Here is a 22,397-nt window from a genome sequence, read left to right as displayed (position 1 = left end):
GCATATGTTCTCTCGGACATGTCGGAAAGAACAGATACCATCTTCATATATATGTAGTCATGGCTTACCGGCCATTTGACCATTTTATTCTCTGCAGATGCACAAACAGTGCCCGAACTCTTACGGGAATCGGCACTAAAGCCGCGAGTAACGAGTATAATGGGCAGGGGCACTATGAATATAGTGCAAGACAATAAGTTGCGAATGTGGGTCTCACGGGAGGTGTGCCAGAGATAACTCCCTGCAGTCGCACTATCTTCTGAGTCCTCGGTGGCTCAGATGGATTCTGTAATAAAAAAACTGAGTCAAGGAATCAAGGACCAGTTTGAACGTATGCCTTGTGACGTCCGCCCAGACAAAATGCAACGAACTATATATATATATATATATATATATATATATATATATATATATATATATATACTTACTTATCGCGAATGGACCCAGAAGGATCACGCAAAGCTTTCTGACGTCGTTTCTTCCATACTTCTTTCATTCGTTCTCCATGTTTTCTTTTTCTTTCTTCTGTCCATTTTGTTCCTGGTCTCTTTAGTGCTTCCTCCTCCGACAATACAATCAATTTTTCCACCTTATTTCTAAAAGTTTTTCTATCTTTGACATCTTTAAGTTCAATATTTGCTTTTTGTAAATCTAATCTTACTTGGCTAATCCATGGTGTTGTTGATTTGACTTTTTCTATATAAGTGAGAATTCTGTTGGTGAGTCGTGTGGGGGGAAGTCTAGCGACATGTCCATAAAATTTTAATCTTCGCCTTCTTATGTCTGCTGCCAGGTTTGATATAGTTTCTGTGGTTCTTCTTGATTGTATCCGGTATCCTTCTTCTGTTAATTTTGGACCTAAAATCTTTCTCATAATTTTGCGTCCTTCATTTAGTATTTTTTCTAAGTCACATTTTGTGTGGAGTGTGAGCGTTTCACTAGCATATAGTGCTGATGGCTTAATTACTGCGCAGTAGTGTCTGATTTTTGTGTTCGAGGAGATGCATTTTTTATTGTATATTTCATGTGTCATACCATATGCTCTCTTCATTTTCTGTTGTCTGATCTTCTGTGCAACTTTCCCTCCTCCGGTTGGCTCCCAAATTTCACCTAGGTATTTAAAATGTTTTACTCTATTTATTTTTCCATATTTTGTGTTCAAACTGTGTGTATGGAATTTCGTACAGAAAAATTCTGTCTTTTGAAACGAAATTTGTAAACCTACTTTATCCGCGCATTCCTTAAGGATCTCTACTTGTTTGGTGGCGATTTCTTCATCATCTGCAAGTATGGCCAAGTCGTCCGCGAATGCTAAACAAGATACCTCCACGTTGTCTTTGGTTCTACCAAGATGGATTGGTTTCCAGTAGGATTGATTTTTTAATTCTTTTTCCCATTCCTTAATGACTTTATCCAGGACTATATTAAACAGAAGTGGAGATAGCCCGTCACCTTGACGTACTCCAGTTTTTATGAGAAAAGGTTCAGAGATTTCTCCCCTGAATTTAACTTTAGATACAGTGTCTGTCAGTGATTCTTTGATAAGCCTTAGTGTTTTGGAGTCAAGTCCAAGTTCCTCTAAAATGTTAAACAAAGATTGCCGGTCAATTGAGTCATAGGCTTTCTTAAAATCTACAAATGTACAAATTATGGGGGCATTTCTAATTGCTTTGTGTTTTAATATTGTCTTTAAATTAAATATTTGTTCTATGAATACCCTTAGCTGCACACAGGTGTTGATATAAATCAACAGGGACCGTTGAAAATGTGTGCCCCGACTCGAACCCGGGATCTCCTACTTACATGGCAGATTTCTTTTTGCCAAAAAAAAAAAAATCTGCTATGTAAGCAGGAGATCCCGGGTTCGAGTCGGGGCACACATTTTCAACGGTCCCTGTTGATTTATATCAACGCCTGTGTGCAGCTAAGGGTATTCATTTCATTGTAAGGAACAATTGTTTCTGTGGAATTTTGTTGGTTTGTACGTAATTAAGTATAGTTTAAGGCAAGAACGAAATAATTTTTAAGCTTTCGCTGCCCTGCATTTCGCATTTTTGTGTATGTGGGAGTTTTCGTGCTGTTTTATTTTTTTTACGGACAAATGTACAAGATCAGTAATTCATGTATTAGTTAACGAATTCAACAGCGTTTATGTTGACACTCCACTGGAAAGCCGATTCCTGCACAGTAGTCAACCAACCGCAAACAGAAACTGCCGTTTGCGGGAATGATTAAATTCAAGTAGTACTATCGGCCAACAACGTCATTTGGCTAGAATGCAAATGAGGCGCCGAGGGCCATAAGGGCCACAAGCTTCGACCTCCCTATGTAAGTGAATATCAGAGAAAACTGTGGGGCAGCTTTTCGTGAATGTTCAAATATATGTACAATGTGGGCCTACATTAGAAATAAACCGCAAGATCAACAGAAGGACGAATAAACACTGCAGTCTCACAATGGACGATGATATGCTTTATGGTTCTCACCACCTCAAATGGTTTATTCCATGATAAAATCCAAAACTTTATGGTTCTCACCACCTCAAATGGTTTATTCCATGATAAAATCCAAAACTTTATGTACCATATCTCATTCAGAATCCAACAAAATAGGTTTTCTTTCAGTGTAACTATGACATATACTGCTGTCTGATCTACTTTTAGTACATAGTGTGTGAATTCGCATATCTGGGTACGAAAATTTATAACAAACTGAAAGGAAGAGAACTGCTCAGCATAAATTTAGAAACACTGAAAAAATCCTTGTATGAGAAACTGGTGCAGAAATGTTACTATTCAATAGAAGAATTCATAAATGACAACCTGAAAATTTGAGCAGGAGAGAACAAATACTTAGAACTGTTAATCTTAAAAGTTTGTTACTTTTGAAGAAAAATTATTAACTGCTTAATAAAGTAATTACTCAGTACTGTATATTATATTACAGGTATTATAAGGAAAATTGTAAACCAGCTGTTGTGTTTTGACGAGTCTCCTGTACTTTTAAGTCAATGACTTGGAATTGTATGTAATGAGACAATAAACTTCTACTTCGGCTTTTACTGTACCATCACCTAGCGGGATTTATGGCGACCGTAGATAAACGTCTGTTGCAGTGTGCTACACATGGTGCTATTGTCGTAAACAAGTAGTTGAGTGGTAAAAGCTAGCAGTGGACGTCATGAACCGTGCACACTGTTTATCAAATTCGTACCTATTTGCCCCATAAGGCAATTACGTCACACCAGTTGCGCGTGCGCAATGCTTGAATTTGCCCGCAATGTCTGACTGGCTAACTTCAGTGTTAGCTGACTGGGAAACGGTGCAACGTACCGATATTTTTCCTTAACATTTATTTTTCAGCACAGTCCACCTGCAACACCGAACCTTTTCAGACTGCTTCTGACTATGATGTATAGGAAGTTCCACATCGCCAAGAAGCTTAAGGACATTTTATGAACAAAGGCTACTATTGTCTTAATTAACATAATCCTAATTAACATAGTCATTTCCAACCCCTCATTTATGACCTACACTGAAGAGCCAAAAAAACTGGTATACCTGCCTTATATCGTGTAGGGCCTCCGCATGTACGCAGAAGTGCCGCAACACGACGTGGTATGGACTCGACTAATATCTGAAGTAGTGATGGAGGGAACTGACAACATGAATCCCGCACAGCCGTCCAAAAATCCGAAAGACTACGACAGGGTGTAGATCTCTTCTGAACAGCACGTTGCAAGGCATCCCAGATATACTCAATAATGTTTATGTTTATGTTTTAGGGAGTTTGGTGGTCAGCGCAAATATTTAAACTCAGAAGAGTGTACTTGGAGCCACTCTGTAGATATTCTAGACGTGTGGGGCTTCGCATTGTCCTACTCGAATTGCCCAAGTCCGTTGAAATACTCAATGGACGCGAATGAATCATGTGATCAGACAGGATGTTTACGTACGTTTCACCTGTCAGAGACGTATCTAGGCCTATTAGGGGTCCCATATCACTCCAGCTCCACACGCCCCACATGTCTCCACACACCATTACAGAGCCTCCGTTAGCTTGAACAGTCCCCTGCTGACATGCAGGATCCATGGATTCATGAGGTTGTCTCCATACAAGTACACGTCCATCCGTTCGATACAATTTGAAAGGAGACTCGTCCGACCAGGCAGCATGTTTCCAGAGATCAACAGTCCAATGCTGTTGATGTGCCCAGGCGAAGCGTAAAGCTTTGTGTTGTGCAGTCATCAAGGGTACACGTGTGGTCCTTCGGCTCGGAAAGCCCACATCGACGATGTTTCGTTGAATGGTTCGCACGCTGACACTTGTTGACCGCCCAGAATTGAAATCTGCAGCAATTTGCGGAAGGGTTGCACTTCCGTCATGTTGAACGTCATCGTTGGTCCCGTTCTTGGAGGATCTTTTTCCGGCCGCCTCGATGGCGGACATTTGATGTTTTACCGGATCTTTGATATTCACGGTACACTCGTGGAATGGCCGTACGGGAAAATCCCCCCTTCATCCCTGCCTCGGAGGCGCTGTGTTCCATCGCCCGCACGCCAACTATAACACGACGTTCAAACTCACTTAAATCTCGATAACTTGCCATCTTAGCAGCAGTAACCGATCTAACAACTGCGCCAGACACTTGTCGTACACAGGGTGGTCCATTGATCGTGACGTGGCCAAATATCTCACGAAATAAGCGTCAAACAAAAAAACTACAAAGAACGAAAATAGTCTCGCTTGAAGGGGGAAACGAGATGGCGCTATGGTTGGCCCGCTAGATGGCGCTGCGTTTTTTTTTAAATAGGAACCCCCATTTTTTATTACATATTCGTGTAGTACCTAAAGAAATATGAATTAGTAGGGCCACTTTTTTCGCTTTATGATAGATGGCGCTGTAATAGTCACAAACATATGGCTCACAATTTTAGACGAACAGTTGGTAACAGGTAGGTTTTTTAAATTAAAATACAGAACGTAGGTACACTTCAACATTTTATTTCGGTTGTTCCAATGTGATACATGTACCTTTGTGAACTTACCATTTCTGAGAACGCATGCTGTTACAGCGTGATTACCTGTAAATACCACATTAATGCAAAAAATGCTCAAAATGATGTCCGTCAACCTCAATGCATTTGGCATTACGTGTAACGACATTCCTCTCAACAGCGAGTAGTTCGCCTTCCGTAATGTTCGCACATGCATTGACAATGCGCCGACGCATGTTGTCAGGCGTTGTCGGTGGATCACGATAGCAAATATCCTTCCACTTTCGCCAGAGAAAAAAATCCGGGGACGTCAGATCCGGTGAACGTGCTTCGACGACCAATCCATCTGTCGTGAAATATGCCAATCAATCGCACGCGAGCTATGTGCCGGGATTCCATCATGTTGGAAGTACATCGCCATTCTGTCATGCAGTGAAGCATCTTGTAGTAACATCGGTAGAACATTACGTAGGAAATCAGCATACATTGCACCGTTTTGACTGCCATCGATTAAATGGGAGCCAGTTATACTTCCTCCCATACCGAGCGGGGTGGCGCAGTGGTTAGACACTGGACTCGCATTCGGGAGGACGACGGTTCAATCCCGCGTCCGGCCATCCTGATTTAGGTTTTCCGTGATTTCCCTAAATCGCTCCAGGCAAATGCCGGGATGGTTCCTCTGAAAGGGCACGGCCGACTTCCTTCCCAATCCTTCCCTAATCCGATGAGACCGATGACCACGCAGTCTGGTCTCCTTCCCCAAACCAACCAACCAACTTCCTCCCATAATGCCGCACCATACATTAACCCGCCAAGGTCGCTGATGATCCACTTGTCGCAGCCATCGTGGATTTTCCGTTGCCCAGTAGTGTATATTATGCCGGTTTACGTTACCGCTGTTGGTGAATGACGCTTCGTCTTTAAATAGAACTCGTGCAAAAAATCTCTCACCGTTCCGTGGCAGAACTGTACACGACGTTCAAAGTCGTCGCCATGCAATTCCTGGTGCATAGAAATATGATACGGGTGCAATCGATGTTGATGTAGCATTCTCAACACCGACGTTTTTGTGATTCCCGATCCTCGCGCAGTTTGTCTACTACTAATGTGCGGATTAGCCGCGACAGCGGATAAAACACCTACTTGGGCATCATCATTTGTTGCAGGTCGTGGTTGACGTATCACATGCGGCTGAACACGTCTTGTTCCCTTGAATAACGTAAGTAATCGGCGAACGGTCCGGACACTTGGATGATGTCGTCCAGGATACCGAGCAGCATACATAGCACACGCCCATTGGGCATTTTGATCACAATAGACATACATCAACACGATATCGACCTTTTCCGCAATTGGTAAACGGTCCATTTTAACACGGGTAATGTACCACGAAGCAAATACCGTCCGCACTGGCGGAATGTTACGTGATACCACGTATTTATAGTTTGTGACTATTACAGCACCATGTATCACAAAGCTAAAAAGTGGTCCAACTAAAACATTCATATTTCTTTACGTACTACACAAATATGTAAAAAAAGGGGGGGTTCCTATTTTAAAAAACGCAGTTGATATCCGTTTGACCTATGCAGCGCCATCTAGCGGGCCAACCATAGCGCCATCTGGTTTTCCTCTTCAAGACATAGGAGTTTCATTCTTTGTAGTTTCTTCGTTTGATGCTTATTTCGTGAGATATTTGGGCCAGTCACTATCAATGGACCACTCTATATAGGCGTTGCCGACCGTAGCGCCGTATTGTGTTGTTTACATATCTCTGTATTTGAATACGCATGCCTATACCAGTTTCTTCGGCGCTTCAGTGTATATTCATGAGACGTCGTAATGCGCGTTTTGTGTGTTGGCTACTCTTTATCCTACCCTTGAGCACCAGCGTAAAGGTTTATGGACATTTTGCTCCTACGACTGTTGATTTGGTTCAAATGGCTCTGAGCACTATGGGACTAAACTTCTGAGGTCACCAGTCCCCTAGAACTACTTAAACCTAAGTAACCTAAGGACATCACACACATCCATGCCCGAGGCAGGATTCGAACCTGCGACCGTCGCGGCCGCGCGGTTCCAGACTGTAGCGCCTAGAACCACTCGGCCACTCCGGCCGGCTACGGCTGTTGAATAGGATGGTTTGTTCCGAATGACAGAGAAATTAATTAATACCGTCTGCCTCTCGTAGATAAGGTGTCGGTTTACACGTCCTACTAGTAGACATTGTGATTCCAGACACATATTGAACTCTTAGGGATTTTTAGTTCTGCCAACGTTACGAATCATTCTGACATTCATAAAGACCGTTATACTCTTTAGGTTGGCATTATAACCTAATACCCTGTGAACATCGAAATTTAGGCAGTTTTGGTGAGGTATAGTTAAGAAATATCTGATCTTGCATCTTTCAAACAATTGTAACGGGAACGTGAGCTAAAGTCACAATAACATTTGTCTGTTACGTAGCGGTCAATTTACGAAAGGGAACACATTTTCAAATTTTCCTTTAAAAATGAAAATCCAGAAGCCAACTGCGAACCAACAGAAGAGATGAACACGGCTGACACATGGAAGCACCTCGTGCCACCCCTACTAGAGGCACCAGGCCTGCAACAGTGTATAACTCTTGTGTCTGCTACTGCTATACCACAACCTCAAAGTAAGAGACAGGTCGTGAAATAAAAGTATCTAGTTAAAACAGTTATGGTATAAAGCAACAGAGCAGTGTTACCGTCTGAGAGGAATTTTGTTATGTTGACCGTGTTGTACCTAACGGGGGTGGCTTATCGGAAATGAAAGTCAGAATTACGTAAATATTTGAACAGTACAAACAATATTTTTACCTATCTACACTGTTCAAAGAACAAGGAAAAAGGTCGCCAGCCTAATTAGGCAAGAGAATGATTAACTTTCTTGTCCAAGAAAATAGTTATTAGTAACTTTAACGGACAAACACAACTTATATTTTACCACACGCGAGTTCAATGAACTCTGGCACCTGCATATGTTCACGGTTAAGATTGGAAGCTGACAGAGCAGGACAGACTATTTGCATTAATATAACAGATAATGAGACACATTATTACTTTCAGGGCTTATTCAGACTGAATGGTCTTTATAACATTACTTTTAATATTCACTGCAGAATCATTAATTGTACATAGGTTCAGTATTATTGTTCAAACATTTTCCTAACTGACATAAATTTATAAATGTAGTTCACTGCAAAATTATGAACTGTTCACCGGTTAAGTGGCTCTCAACTAAATACTATTCTATTTAGAATGAAAGTTAAATGGAATTCACGAACAGGTTACTTCTCACAGTCATTTGAATAAAGAACTTATTGTTTTCATAAATAGTGGTAAAGGATAACCTGTGGATCTTATTACACTATTAAATGCACTTTCAATACTCGAAAGAAACAAGTCCTTAGCAAGCAAATATAACTTTTCACAACTGCAATTCACGACTTTTGCTGCAGTGAGGCACAATGTTGACAAATTTACAAGAAACTGACTCACCTTTTAAAATTTACTACAGGCAGCACTATGATCAGTTACTAAGCAAAACTTTATAAGCCTCAGCTTTAAGAACTTTTAATTTTTAAAAGAAACAGCAAATTGTCTTTATTACCACAGTCTTCTACTTTCAAGTAAATGATTAAATAGGTGACTTTGTCACTCCAAAACAAAACTTTAAAATGGACTGTTTCCATCACTGGGAGGCTTTCATTTTTTTTCCCACAAACTAGGACACTCGATAATCATAGTTCAAATGGAGAGGAACCTGAGAGGTGTTGTGATACGGAAAAAATCAAGGTAGGTACATGAATTCAATTATAAGTTACCTTATATTTGAACACACTAACACAGCCAATAAGCTGATCCTTCACTGCACACTATTACAGTATTCCGTTTCAGTGATTGCGCAATGTGGTGGCAACTGCATGTTGGTAGGCGGATTTGCAGGCAGAATTGCTGGACTCTGTCCCTTCTTGGTGGCAATGATGGATACCAATTACAGAATCGTTCCAGCTATTTATCCATCCATCCGAGGCATTGGAAAGTGGCAGAAAAAGTCTCTCTCGTAACCAGCACAATATACAGCTTTTACATGGGCAGTGCACAGTTTGGTAGCTCTTCCCCGACTGACTCTTGTTCCACATTTCCTACCTAGGCCAACCACAGTTTGCGCGCGTTACTAAGATCCGTTCCCGAGGGGAACCACACTGCCTCTTACACACAAAATAACTAAGAATCCCATGTAAAGGTCAGCAGTTTACATAACAGCACACAAACATTTTAAATAAAACAGAACATTTGCACATATCAATATTTCTACAAAAAAAAAAATTCACCCAAATTCCAAATGTATACAGTAAGTTTTGTCTCCCTCCAATTGAGACAAAGAATTTAAATGACAGATATACTACATTGCATAGAATCAAACCACGACATCAAAGTTTTAAACAAAGAAAGGAGTACAAAATTTTGTGTTATTGATTCAAACACATTTACAGAAGCTCATCGATGTAACATCAAATAAAAGAAAAGGCAAAATAAATTAGTAAAGCATTGGAGTTATGGTGTTACAAGTGAAACAGCAATTCTGGGTGGCCCTACTGGAGAAGCTTGTCACCAGCGGTTCTCACCTAACTGCTCATCCTAACTACTCATCTGGTGCAGTAAACCAACTTTACACCGAAGACGATTACCCCAGGAAAACGCACGGTAACTTTCAAGAAATTACAAATCAGCTGTCGTAGCGTGGAATGCCAACAGGCCGGCCGAAGTGGCCGAGCGGTTCTAGGCGCTACAGTTTGGAACCGAGCGACCGCTACGGTCGCAGATTCGAATCCTGCCTCGGGCATGGATGTGTGTGATGTCCTTAGGTTAGTTAGGGTTAAGTAGTTCTAAGTTCTAGTGGACTGATGACCTCACCAGTTAAGTCCCATAGTGCTCAGAGCCATCTGAACCACTATCAACAGCATCAAACAACAGGCTGGGGAAATCCGCCTTTTTCTGAGAGAGATGGGAGCTGATTTATGTACCTAGTGCGCGAAGCGTACCTCACACCAGGCGTAGATCGACTGCGGTTGGTCGCACGGGTCTTTACATCCGCAGCTCACGTCACCACTTACGGATCGTCTTCTCACCACAGTTAACGTAAGTACAAGTCACTGGGGTAGCTGTAGGAACGTCAGTGGGGGACATCCGCTTCACTGCGGCCTACAGACCACAAAGTGGTGCACTGGCTTCTGTTGATGTTGCGGTCACCCCACGGTAAAATCCTTCTGGCTGGAGATTTCAGAGCCAAACTGTCAACTTGGAACTCCAGGGTAGACAACACTAGCCGCCGGTGACTCCTACGCGTCGTTTAACATAACGAGGCAACTAGTCTGAGGCCTTAGGATTCCATTATTTATTCATAAAATGGGGGAAGGCCGGATGGACACCGCAGTCAGTAAGGGCGTACGACAACGTGTTTACGGCTCTACGAGTTATGCTTTATCATCTGGCCATCAGCTTGTTATTTACGAGAACTATGCATACGACACTGGACAGGAATACCATAGCAGCAATGTAAAGAACACCAACCGGCCACAACTGAAGATTATACACTACTGGCCATTAAAACTGCTACACCAAGAAGAAATGCAGATGATAAACGGGTATTCATTGGACAAATATATTATACTAGAACTGACGTGTGTTTACATTTTCACGCAGTTTGGGTGCATAGATCCTCAGAAATCAGTACCCAGACCAACCATCTCAGGTCAATACGGCTTGGGCATTGAGCCAAACACAGCTTGAATGGCGTGTACAGGTATAGCTGCCCATGCAGCTTCAACACGATACCACAGTTCATCAAGAGTAGTGACTGGCGTATTGTGACGAGCCAGTTGCTCGGCCACCATTGACCAGATGTTTTCAATTGGTGAGAGATCTGGAGAATGTGCTGGCCAGGGCAGCAGTCGAACATTATCTGTATCCAGAAAGGCCCGTACAGGACCTCCAACATGCGGTCGTACATTATTCTGATGAAATGTAGGGTTTCGCAGGGATCGAATGAAGGGTAGAGCGACGGGTCGTAACACAACTGAAATGTAACGTCCACTGTTCAAAGTGCCGTCAGTGCGAACAAGAGGTGACCGAGACGTCTAACCAATGGCACCCCATACCATCACGAGGGATGATACGCCAGTATGGCGATGACGAATACGCGCTTCCAATCTGCGTTCACCGCGATGTTGCTAAACACGGATGCGCCCATCATGGTGCTGTAAACAGAACCTCGATTCATCCGAAAAATGATATTTTGCCATTCGTGCACCCAGGTTCGTCGTTGAGTACTCCATCGCAGGCGCTCCTGTCTGTGATGGAGCGTCAAGGGTAACCGCAGCCATGTTCTCCGAACTGATAGTCCATACTGCTGCAAACGTCGTCGAACTGTTCGAGCAGATGGTTGTTGTCTTGCAAACGTCCCCATGTGTTGATTCAGGGATCGAGACGTGGCTGCACGATCCGTTACAGCCATGTGGATAAGATGCCTGTCATCTCGACAGCTAGTGATACGAGGCCGTTGGGATCCAGCACAGCGTTCCGTATTACCCTCCTGAACCCACCGACTCCATATTCTGCTAACAGTCATTGGATCTGGACCAACGCGGACAGCAGTGTCGCGATACGATAAACCGCTATCACGATAGGCTACAATCCGACCTTCAGTAAAGTCGGAAACGTGACGGTACGCATTTCTCCTCCTTACGCGAGGTATCACAACAACGTTTCACCGGTCAACTGCTGTTTGTGTATGAGAAATCGGTTGGAAACTTTCCTCATGTCCGCACGTTGCAGGTGTCGCCACCGGCGCCAACCTTGTGTGAATGCTCTGAAAAGCTAATCATTTGCATATCACAGCATCTTCTTCCTGTCGGTTAAATTTCGCGTCTGTAGCACGTCCACTTCGTGGTGTAGCAATTTTAATGGCCAGTAGTGTACTTTCCGAAGCGATGACGTCAGCACCAGTTGCAGCTGATGCCAGCGCCGAAAGAACCGCTGAATACTTCGCGATGGCATCATTGAGAGCAGAAGACACGACCACGCCACGCCCGCCGCTTAGCACACGAGAAAACCCACGACAGCTGCCGCTGCCTGGCATTCGTCATAGAAGATAATTATGTAACTACGACAAAGGTCCTGCTACACCGCCTGAATTAAAAGAAGCGGTGATTTCAGACAAGCAGAGAGTGTAGGCCGAGGAGGTTGCATGTCTCCAACTTGAAAATCTGTCAGCGTGCGAGGCGCAACGTGCGCATTCTACTACTCTAAGACTGTCAAGACGTCGATTGCGATCCTGATGAGAAAACTGACATCCTCGCAGAAACTTTTGCTGTCAACTTGCGACACACTGAGGATCCTGTGGGCAACTGCATCATCGCCACGATAGCTGAAAAGCTGCCCATATATCTTTTGATCGCTATGAAGGCGACGAGATTCGGACTATTTCAGATGAAGAAGTTGCAGCTTCACTCAGTCATCTTACCACCAATAACGCTGGATGATCTGTCTGCATTCCCAACATTGTCCTAAAGCGGCTACCATTTATAGCTATCGTCCCGTTGCCGGATATGTTTACTAAAATTCCCAGATCTGGTTGCTACCTAGCCCTCGGAAACATACCGAGATAGTAGCCGTACTGAAAGCTAGCAAAGATCTTGGGCTGGAGAGTAGCTGCCGATCTACGAGGGTTGGAACTTTAATAGTGGCAACTATTTATTTACAGATCGTGCAAAATAGATACGTGTTTCAAATTTTACTGACGTTCAGAGTAGTCACCAGCATTGTGCATAACCCGTGGAAGTGGTTTGATACTGTTAGCAGCGCCAGTTGTGTTGACTGTTCGAGCGGTGCAGTCTATCGCCCGACGAATTTGTAGCAGTTCTGAAGCGAATGGCGTGAAGTGTTTCCTTCAGTTTAGAAATCGAGTTGAACTCACGACGGCTTAAGTCAGGGGACTGCAGTAGGTGGCATAGCACTTAGCAGCCCCATCAGTCAAACAAATCAAATGGTTCAAATGGCTCTGAGCGCTACAGGACTTAACATCTGATGTCATCAGTCCCCTAGAACTAAGAACTACTTAAACCTAACTAACGTAAGGATATCACACACATCCATGCCCGCGGCAGGATTCGAACCTGCAACGTGGCGGTCGAGCGGTTCCAGACTGAAGTGCCTAGAACCGCTCGGTCACAATGGCCGGCTCAAACAAATCAGTAACAGCTTGCACTCTACGTGCCTGAGAATTGTCCTGCAAAATGATGGTCAGGTCCTGCAGAAAGTCATTACTTCTGTCTCTATGCTGTTCACTTTTGGAACACAACCTACGAGCAGCTTAGAGACAGAAGTGACGACACTTTCGGCAGGAACTGACCATCATTTTGCAGGAAAATGCTGAAGCACGTACAGTGCAAGCCGTCACTGATTTGTTTAATTGACGGCGCTACTAAGTGCTATGCCACCTACTGCAATCCCCTGACTTAAGCCCTCTTCAGTTCAACTCGGTTTCTAAACTGAGCCGACAGGTGTGCCCGATCGGTTCTAGGCGCTTCAGTCTCGAACTGCGCGACCGTTATTGTCGCAGGTTCGAATCCTGCCTCGGGCATGGATGTGTGTGATATCCTTAGGTTAGTTAGGTTTAAGTAGTTCTAAGTTCTAGGGGACTGATGACCTCAGATGTTAAGTCCCACAGTGCTCAGACCCACATGAACCATTTGATTTCTAAACTGAAGAAGACACTTCACGGTATTCGCTTCAGAACTGCTACAAATTCGTCGGGCAATAGACCGCGCCTCTCGAACTGTCAACACAACTGGCTCTGCTATGTGTATCCTATGGCTTCCACGTCGCTGGCAACGGGTTATGCACAATGCTGGTGACTACTGTGAAGTTCAGTAAAACTTTGAAACACGTATCTATTTTGTACGAGCTGTAAATAAATAGTTGTCACTATTAAAGTTCCAACCCTCGTTCTACAGGGTGATTCAAAAAGAATACCACAACTTTAGGAATTTAAAACTCTGCAACGACAAAAGGCAGAGCTAAGCACGATCTGTCGGCGAATTAAGGGAGCTATAAAGTTTCATTTAGTTGTCCATTTGTTCGCTTGAGGCGCTGCTGACTAGGCGTCAGCGTCAGTTGATGCTAAGATGGCGACCGCTCAACAGAAAGCTTTTTGTGTTATTGAATACAGCAGAAGTGAATCGACGACAGTTGTTCAGCGTGCATTTGGAACGAAGTATGGTGTTAAACCTCCTGATAGGTGGTGTATTAAACGTTGGTATAAACAGTTTACAGAGAATGGGTGTTTGTGCAAAGGGAAAAGTTCTGGACGGCCGAGAACGAGTGATGAAAATGTAGCACGCATCCAGCAAGCATTTGTTCGCAGCCCAGGAAAATCGACTCACAGAGCTAGCAGAGAGCTGCAAATTCCACAATCAACTGTATGGAGAGTCCGTACCTACCTGAACGTCAACTACCCGAGGCGATGGATCGGCCGCCAGGCAGCCCGTGACAGAGCACTTCATCACTGGCCTCCAAGAAGCCCTGATCTTACCCCCTGCGATTTTTTCTTATGGGGGTATGTTAAGGATATGGTGTTTCGGCCACCTCTCCCAGCCACCATTGATGATTTGAAACGAGAAATAACAGCAGCTATCCAAACTGTTACGCCTGATATGCTACAGAGAGTGTGGAACGAGTTGGAGTATCGGGTTGATATTGCTCGAGTGTCTAGAGGGGGCCATATTGAACATCTCTGAACTTGTTTTTGAGTGAAAAAAAACCTTTTTAAATACTCTTTGTAATGATGTATAACAGAAGGTTATATTATGTTTCTTTCATTAAATACACATTTTTAAAGTTGTGGTATTCTTTTTGAATCATCCTGTATTACCTCAATATCGTCGTCTACGTCATATCGAAGCAAAGGCCGTTGCACTCGAAGAACATTTCGGGTTTCAACATGACCAGTCAACTGAATACCAGGATGAATAATCTCTCGGCGACATGGATTGCTACCATACTTTGGAGTCGTCTTTGTGGGCATCTCCAGAGCCTTCTGCAGTGTGTGGTGTGATGGGCTCCTGGTCAAACTGCTAGTATCTGGGTTACCGATGCGTCACATTCGTCTGCTCAGAAGTTATTAGGCAGACGGGACGTTTCACTTGAGAACACAAAACGGGCCATCCACCGAACGCGTTAACCGTGCTGGTGTACCATACGGAACAGTTCGAGGTCTGATCCTGTACAATCCGTACACCAACGACTCACCTAGATCCGACGCCGTACAGTGGCGCTCGCTTGCATTCGCCTGCAGAATGAGTCAGCCGTGTCTCTGTACGTCAAGTCAACCTTTTCACAGAAGGTTGTGGGCTCTCTACTGTTCAGTACAGAATGTCAAATCAAACAGCTCTCAGCCGTCTAAAGTGTTATTTTATTGTGCTACCAGTTTCGGTGATATATTACGCCATCTTCAGGCTCCTCGACCGGCATACCGGAGGATTCCCACTTGTGGTGCAGTCAAAATAGGAACCAGCATTCAACGCCTGGTATCCACAGATTTTTGAGACAGCGGTCACTTGAAACATTACGCACGTGAAGAACTGCAAAAGAGCCACGGAAATAACAATGCCTCAACGCATCACAAGAAAACTGTCACGCCAGAAGAACAAAGATGATCCGAGCAGTCATATAAAGAAGCTTTAATATCTACAGGGTGTTTCAAAAATGACCGGTATATTTGAAACGGCAATAAAAACTAAACGAGCAGCGATAGAAATACACCGTTTGTTGCAATATGCTTGGGACAACAGTACATTTTCAGGCAGACAAACTTTCGAAATTACAGTAGTTACAATTTTCAACAACAGATGGCGCTGCGGTCTGGGAAACTCTATGGTACGATATTTTCCACATATCCACCATGCGTAGCAATAATATGGCGTAGTCTCTGAATGAAATTACCCGAAACCTTTGACAACGTGTCTGGCGGAATGGCTTCACATGCAGATGACATGTACTGCTTCAGCTGTTCAATTGTTTCTGGATTCTGGCGGTACACCTGGTCTTTCAAGTGTCCCCACAGAAAGAAGTCACAGGGGTTCATGTCTGGCGAATAGGGAGGCCAATCCACGCCGCCTCCTGTATGTTTCGGATAGCCCAAAGCAATCATACGATCATCGAAATATTCATTCAGGAAATTAAAGACGTCGGCCGTGCGATGTGGCCGGGCACCATCTTGCATAAACCACGAGGTGTTCGCAGTGTCGTCTAAGGCAGTTTGTACCGCCACAAATTCACGAAGAATGTCCACATAGCGTGATGCAGTAATCGTTTCGGATCTGAAAAATGGGCCAATGATTCCTTTGGAAGAAATGGCGGCCCAGACCAGTACTTTTTGAGGATGCAGGGACGATGGCACTGCAACATGGGGCACTGTGGTTGCCGTACGCGGTCGCCCTACCTTTCCAGCACGTTCATCCGTCACGTTCCCAGTCCGTTGAAATTTTTCAAACAGATCCTTTATTGTATCGCTTTTCGGTCCTTTGGTTACATTAAACCTCCGCTGAAAACTTCGTCTTGTTGCAACAACACTGTGTTCTAGGCGGTGGAATTCCAACATCAGAAAAATCTTCTGTTCTAAGGAATAAACCATGTTGTCTACAGCACACTTGCACGTTGTGAACAGCACACGCTTACAGCTGAAAGACGACGTACAGAATGGCGCACCCACAGACTGCGTTGTCTTCTGTATCTTTCACATCACTTGCAGCGTCATCTGTTGTTGAAAATTGTAACTACTGTAATTTCGAAAGTTTGTCCGCCTGAAAATGTACTGTTGTCCCAAGGATATTGCAATAAACGGTGTATTTCTATCGCTGCTCGTTTAGTTTTTATTGCCGTTTCAAATATACCGGTCATTTTTGAAACACCCTGTATATAAACACATGTTAAATGTTTTTGTAATGCCAGTATAGCCTGATGATGAGGTATCACCTCGAAACATGTCGCAAAATAAATAAACTGGTTGTGAACAAATTTTGTGACTGGTAACGGTGTTTGGAAACCTTTTCACAGTTCGACGAGTCTCATTAACAGTAGCGTCCCACCTGAAGATAACGGTGAGGTGGACCCTCGAAATACTGTGTCAGCTTTTAGATCCATCTGCAGAGCCGAGATGCACTGGTGTAGTTTTGCTGTGGATGGGAGTCTAAACTGCAGACGACAGTCATAGCGCACTTGCACAGACGTGTGTCCACTAGCAAGTTAACTTGCGCAAGTTACTTGCAGAAGCCGTTTCTGCAAAGTGTCTGATGTGGGAACATCTGCAGCAAGTCGACTTCCTCAAACAGTTTCCCGCATCTAATAGCAGGTACTTGCCGACCTTCATATTTGCTAGAAGTTTTCGTCTAACCTGCAGAAGTCTTATGTGTTCAGTACCGATAGGAAAATGTCAGTGTCGAAAAGGACAATGGTGCAAAGACAGGTTGTTCAAAGAAAGTGTCCCACTAGATCTCCTATTGATATAATTGGCCGCCACAGCCAAGAAAGTGCGAAGGGGAAGTAGTATCGCAGTACAGACATCTTTAAATGTTACCTAATTTTTAGATTTCAGTGCCTCAATCGGTAGAAAGGGAACCTCTGCAAGATCACTTTGTTGTCCGTTTGTCCGTATGTATGTTAAGAGCCCTTCTCTTCAAGAACGAGTAGTGGTATCAAGTCGAAATGTAAGTCAAACACCAGCGTCTACGGTCCCTCGGCAGGGTAAAAAATGTAAGCTGAGTCAGTGGAATAAAATGGTATGCCCATTTCTGTCACATTGTTTGGCTCTCGCAAGCTCACTCATCAAAAACCTATAGGATAAATGGTTGAAACGGCTCTGAGCACTATGGGACTTAACATCTGAGGTCATCAGTCCCCTAGACTTGGAACTACTAAAACCTGACTAACCGAAGGACATCACACACACCCATGCCCAAGGCAGGATTCGAACCTGCGACCGTAGCAGCAGCGCGTTTCCGTACTGAAGCGCCTAGAACGGCTTGGCCACAGCGGCCGGCCCTATAGGATACTATCCGTACACCTGTAATCATGAAATTTGGTCAGAAGCATGGTTTAACGGTAAAAGTAAGGAAAAAAATCTGAAACTTGCTAATTAGTAATAATATTACGTGCTTCATGCTGTTTGTTGTCCATTCGTCTGACTTTTTGTCAGGAGCGGGTGGAGAGGAATCAATTTGAAATTTGTGTAAAGTACTAATGTCAATGGTCCCTTGGCCATGTGAAAAATTTGAGCCCCTACGATTATGCGTTAAAAAGATATGGCCATTTATGTCACACATTTTGTTACTCTAAACACACTACAACCTACTGATGAAGTATCAAATACAGGGTTATTACAAATGATTGAAGCGATTTCACAGCTCTACAATAACTTTATTATTTGAGATATTTTCACAATGCTTTGCACACACATACAAAAACTCAAAAAGTTTTTTTAGACATTCACAAATGTTCGATATGTGCCCCTTTAGTGATTCGGCAGACATCAAGTCGATAATCAAGTTCCTCTCACACTCAGCGCAGCATGTCCCCATCAATGAGATCGAAAGCATTGTTGATGCGAGCTCGCAGTTCTGGCATGTTTCTTGGTAGAGGAGGTTTAAACACTGAATCTTTCACATCACTATGCGTGAAACTTGCCCGCACGCTTTCAACCCTTTCTTCACTCACTGCAGGCCGACCCGTTGATTTCCCCTTGCAGAGGCATCCAGAAGCTTTAAACTGCGCATACCACCGGCGAATGGAGTTGGCAGTTGGTGGATCTTTGTTGAACTTCGTCCTGAAGTGTCGTTGCACTGTTATGACTGACTGATGTGAGTGCATTTCAAGCACGACATACGCTTTCTCGGCTCCTGTCGCCATTTTGTCTCACTGCGCTCTCGAGCGCTCTGGCGGCAGAAACTTGAAGTGCGGCTTCAGCTGAACAAAACTTTATGAGTTTTTCTACGTATCTGTAGTGTGTCGTGACCATATGTCAATGAATGGAGCTACAGTGAATTTATGAAATCGCTTCAATCATTTGTAATAGCCCTGTACGTGTATGACGAACCTTTTGGTGCAGCGGTAAGCCGTGTCCTCGAAACAAAGGCGTCGTGCACTCGAATCTCGGCCAGACAACGGATTTTTCAGTCTTCGTTTCAACCTATCCTTCACATCTCAACCATGTGGAGAGTTACCAGAAAGGACAGGTGGTTCAGATTCCACGTTAAACTGCAGCTCCCCTTGCCCCGATTGGGTAACACGCAAGTCATCCAAGTGGTGTCGCCGGCATGGTGGCCGAGCGGTTCTAGGCGCTACAGTCTGGAACTGCGCGACCACTACAGTCGCAGGTTCGAACCCTGCCTCGGCCATGGATGTGTGTGGGATGTCCTTAGGTTAGGTTTAAGTAGTTCTAAGTTCTAGGGGACTGATGACCTCAGAAGTTAAGTCCCATAGTGCTCAGAGCCATTCGAACCATTTGATTTGAAGTGGTGTCCGATTGAAAGACTTGCGCAAGAGTATTGAGCCACACAACATTATTATTATTACCTGCGTTAGTATGGGACACTCAAACCTCGAACTTGTCTGTGTGTATGTTTTTTTTTTAATTTTCGCAGTTACATAAATAAAGAATAAAATTAATAAATACTGTTCCCAAAAGTTGAAGAAATGTAATTAAAAAGCCCATTTCTTGGTGGCATAGCTCGCTGCATTTTTGTATTCCGGGTGATCAAAAAGTCAATATAAATTTGGAAACATAATAAACCACGGAATAATGTAGATAGTGAGGTAAAAATTGACACACATGCTTGGAATGACATGGGGTTTTATTAGAGCAAAAAAAAAAAAAAAAAAAAACATCTCATATTGCTAGACGCGTGAAAGATCTCTTGTGCGCGTCGTTTGGTGATGATCGTGTGCTCAGCCGCCACTTTCGTCATGCTTGGCCTCCCAGCTCCCCAGACCTCAGTCCGTGTGATTATTGGCTTAGTCGCAAGTGTATCGTGATCGACCGACATCTCTAGGGATGCTGAAAGACAACATCCGACGCCTATGCCTCACCATAACTCCGGACATGCTTCACAGTGCTGTTCACAACATTCTTCCTCGACTACAGCTATTGCTGAGGAATGATGGTGGACATATTGAGCATTTCCTGTAAAGAACATCACCTTTGCTTTGTCTTACTTTGTTATGATAATTATTGGTATTCTGATCAGATGAAGCGCCACCTGCGGACATTTTTTGAACGTTTGTATTTTTTTGGTTCTGTTAAAACCCCATGTCATTCCAAGCATGTGTGTCAATTTGTACCTCTCTATCAGCATTTTTCCGTGATTTATTCAGTTTTCAAATTTATACTGACTTTTTGATCACTCGGTACTTTTCTTTTTTTCTTTTGGGAAATGTGACTGTAAAATAGATAAGAGATGTTCATAAATAGCATGCGACAAACTCACGAAGATTTTAATCTGAGCGAAGGCCTCTGATTTTATTCCATTCAATAGCGGTTTTTTGGTAACTTACATATGTCTGTCTCTGTATCCACTTGTTCACCCAAATAATTAGTTTTTCCTTGATTTCCTTTTGCATGGAGATCTTTCTTCAGAAATAGTAACGCAACAGCGGAGGCCGCTGCCAGACTGTACTGTACGCAGTTCCCATCCTCCCTACGCTGAGCCGGGGCAGAGCCGCGCAGCCGTCAGCTGGGATTTGCGGCGTGTTTGCCCCACGTCAACGTGTCCGCCCTGTTAGCGTTGGAGACGGTTCCTGGAAGCGGCCAACCCCGTGAGCAGTCCGGCCGGCCCCCACTCGACTCACCTGCGGCCTTCGCAAACACTCGCTCTCCCTGGTGGCTACGTCGTGTCGCCAAACGCAGGGAACACAATGCGCTGGTACGCTGTTACTCGGAACATGACATCTCCGTCTGCCAGGCCTAATCCGGCTTATTCCTTAGGGACTTATGAATTATGATCTTTTTTTATGTGGAGGGGTAAGCAGCCCATGACACAACCCTCATCCTGGGGAAGCGGGTTTTAAAATAGAGTACCTCTTCCTAACAAGGGAACCTCCCCATCGCACCCCCCTCAGATTTACTTATAAGCTGGCACAGTGGATAGGCCTTGAAAAACTGAACACAGATCAATCGAGAAAACAGGAAGAAGTTGTGTGGAACTATGAAAAAAATAAGCAAAATATACAAACTGAGTAGTCCATGTGCCCAGTGTTCGAAACCCGATTATTATTTTATTCTTGTTTATCGTTATCTACCAATGTTCGTAGAAGATTACTTATTCGAATGTTTTCCAATGCACATTGAAATAACGTTGTGCCTATTCGTCTGATAATGGTATGCCTTGTAAATGAATTAACAAAAAAGAAAAAAAGTAAATGAATCAGGAAATTATTTGAAATTGTTTTCGGTAAAATCCCTGTAGTATATCTTAATTTGTAATCAATTGCAAGCTCCAGTTTTCGGAAAAGTGATCCGTTGTGCATCGTTCGCCACGAAATTATTGCCAACGAGTGAAATCTTCAGCAATGATAACAACGTTTCTTTCACGAGCGAGATTTATACGAAGAAAATATCACTGTAGGGCAAACCTGCCTTCATTCTGTGTTTGTTATGTTCGAAATTTCTATGTGTCGAATGTTTCTGCAATCGATATAATCCAAGGGAAAGCAAAATTCTTCCTGAAGAAGGCATCTAAGTAACGTCGAAAAGCCTGAAGATTTTTTTTTTTTAGAAACGATCGAACATCTGCGCATAAACCGAGACACATGTTCTCTGTTTCTGGTCACTCTGAAACGTCCCCTTAGAACAATTTCTGAATTACTGTGCTGATAAACCTCTTACATTATTTGCTTTTCAAACAGCTGAGCAAAACTGAACGTACTCAAACATTCACTAAAGTGACACATAATATTTTTACCGCAACGCAATCTGACTTACAAAAATCCCTACAAAAGAATGGCCCTGACTAACATTAACCTATACCTTTCACAAATCACTTACCTCACAAAAATCTTCGTTACTCAAGCTACAGCGATACAGCGAGCGCCACTACTGCCAGCTAAATAACAGATTCAAACTACGGAAGGCACTAACTACTGATAGGCATAGTTAGCAAATGAAAGATTTTAATAGAGAACAAACAATGTATTACCTTAATAGTCATCAAAAGTCATAATATATACAGCAGTTCATGACATCCATTTTTACAAATTTCAAAACTCCGCCATTTCTCTCCCCACATCCACCACTGCTGGCGGCTCACCTCCCAACTGC

The sequence above is a fragment of the Schistocerca cancellata genome, chromosome 7 (genome assembly GCF_023864275.1).
Source record: "Schistocerca cancellata isolate TAMUIC-IGC-003103 chromosome 7, iqSchCanc2.1, whole genome shotgun sequence".
Classification (NCBI taxonomy): domain Eukaryota; kingdom Metazoa; phylum Arthropoda; class Insecta; order Orthoptera; family Acrididae; genus Schistocerca; species Schistocerca cancellata.
This window is presented reverse-complemented; position numbering follows the sequence as displayed.